General features: G+C 42.8%; 1 non-coding gene across 1 annotated transcript; it reads right to left on the minus strand.

Moving 5' to 3' along the window:
* Nucleotides 1-1,768: 1,768 nt before the first annotated feature.
* On the minus strand, nt 1,769-1,875 carry LOC116524328. Its single transcript, XR_004257277.1, has one exon. It is a non-coding gene; the product is annotated as a U6 spliceosomal RNA (small nuclear RNA).
* Nucleotides 1,876-2,605: the final 730 nt, after the last annotated feature.

Below are 2,605 nucleotides of genomic sequence, written 5' to 3' on the forward strand. Positions count from 1 at the left end.
GGTGGCGGTGGTGCGCCAACGCCCCATCATTTGCAAGCTAGCCTGGGAAACAGGAGCAAACCCCCTCTCAAAAAAAAAAAAAAAAAAAGACCAGTAAGGGCTGTGGACTCCGCTGCAGCTTCCCACTCGTGAGGTGAGCCAGGAGACCAGCAATTTCGTGCTTGAGCCCACATCAACCTTCAGAGCATAGGAATGGCCGCGATTTCACTTCCACTTCCAAATCTCATGACCTCCTCTTGTGGTCAACCCTAGCCTAGAGAAGTACAACAAAGGGAATTCCAAAAATTCCTTAGTGGTTTTGGGTAAAGTGATGTACATAGGCACCAAACTCGCCTAAGGATGATCTCCCCTGTAGGAATGTGGCCAAGCTCACACAGGTGTACAGCAGGGTTGGAGGCCTCTCTGGCCCCCTCACTTTCACTGCTCATGTCTTTCCCTGCCTTTAGGGCTAGCAGCAAATGACGCAAGTGTGTGCTGGGGTGGGTAAAAGTCAGGGCTCCAGGCAAAGGGCTGTCTTGCTACAGACACAAATCTCTTTGAGGATACAAAATCTCTTTGTATCCTCAGCAAGAACGTAGCTCCTGTGGGAAGGGAATGGGGCCAGCAGTGCGTATAGACATCTGAGTGTCTTCAAACATGGCTGAGAGCACGGGTTATTGGAATGCACTTTTTATAGGCAGCAGAAATAGCCCCTCTCTACCCCAAACTCCTTTTAGAATTTGAGCCCACGACAGATAATATATCAAAATCAACAATAACAATAATTATAACTAACATTTTGATAGTGGAGAGTATTTGCCAGGCACTATTACAAGTATTTTATACACACCCCATTTTAACTCATGTAACAAATCCCCCAGCACTAATGGACTAGGCCCTGCTGGGTTAAAATAAAGAAAAGGTGACAACCACTATTTAGGTATAATTTACCACAGGTGATTTTCAAGATTCGACATTACATAAAAACTTTTATCTTACAAGGGCTATTTTCACGGAAATGATAGTTTCACTGAACCTCAAGCAAGGTGGAAGTCCCCTAAGCTTCTCCCATCAAGAGGTGGAGCCTATTTCTCACCCTTTGAGTCTGGGCTGGCCTGTGACTTGCTTTGGAATGCCACGAAGTGACAGCTCACTGGTTCTCAGCCTGGGCTTCAAGGGACCTTCTAGCTTCAGTTCTCTCTTAAAATCCAGTTTTGCCACGTGGGACAGCCTAAAAGAGGAGAAACTGCTTGGAGAGAGGCCCCAGGTCATCCCAGGTGGGGCCCAGACATGTGAGTGTGTCCAGGGAGCTCAGCCCAGACCTCAAGGACCTCCCAGCTAAGCCCAGAATCAGGAATGGAATAAATTATTGTTGTTTTTAGTCACACAATTTGGTTATACAACCAAAACTGATACAGAGGGAGACACTCAAAGCTAGGTTTTACCTCTGCCTGATACCCTGGGCTCTTAGTGCTCTTTTCAAAATTCTTTCTGGAAATTCATGGCGTCACCTCTACCCTTCATGATGGGTACTAACTGATGGCGTCTAAGGGTGTCCCTTTTATTCAAACAAATATTTCTCCCCTATCAAGTATGTTTTTTAATTCTGACAAGAAAACATGAAAAATATGGAAAAGATTAAACAGGAAAACAAATAAATAAAACAATAAATAATCCACAGATAAGGACTGTTAATATTTATGTTTTTTTCTTTCAAATACTTTTCCATTATATATTATTTATCTATTATAAATATATACATATTATATTATTATTATTTTAATAAAAAGAAAACATGGAACGCTTCACGAATTTGTGTGTCATCCTTGCGCAGGGGCCATGCTAATCTTCTCTGTATCCTTCCAATTTTAGTATATGTGCTGCCGAAGTGAGCACATATTATTATTCTATATGGGTGTATATGTCATACACACAGGTATTATATAATTAGTTTGTGCAGCTCTGAATCCCACTTTTCTTTCTACAAGATTCTTATATATTCCTAGCCACTAAAATTCTTGGAAAACATCACCCTTATGGGTATAATTGTCCATTATAAAGATATATCATAATTTAACTGTTTCCCAATTCCTGAACATTATTCTGTCTTCAATTTTTTATTATTGTAAGTGTCAATGTCATGAATGTTTGTGTACATCTTTGTTCATATCCCTGAATCTGTCCTCAGGAAGATGGAGTTACTGGGTTAAAGAGCACCAGCATTTAAAGTTTTATCCATAAAAGGAACTACTATCCAAACATCTCAGGAAAAATGTCTAAAGGAAGACAATGTTTACCCCTACTCCCGACATTTAAGCCAGGAACAGGTCTGCTTTTGCTTTACTGGTACTAGGTCAGAAACAAAATGCTCAGTGAAACACAAGTCCAGCATTCAGTTCTGGATGCTGGGGGACCCTAGCCCGGGGCCCCTCTCTACTGAATTGCTCAGACCCTTCCTGAACACTCTTGAGGTGTGTTCTCCTGGCCGGAGAGAGGAGATGCAGGCTGGAGAAGACAAGGCAGAGTCCAGGAACCATTCTTGTCCTGGCTCCCAGGGCACACTCGTCTTAGGGGTTTCATATCCCTCCAGGCTGGGAGTGCTGCCAGGGGGCTGAGGAACCGATGT

Source organism: Sapajus apella, unplaced genomic scaffold (assembly GCF_009761245.1).
Source record: "Sapajus apella isolate SASKATOON/1434 unplaced genomic scaffold, GSC_monkey_1.0 scaffold44, whole genome shotgun sequence".
NCBI lineage: Eukaryota > Metazoa > Chordata > Mammalia > Primates > Cebidae > Sapajus > Sapajus apella.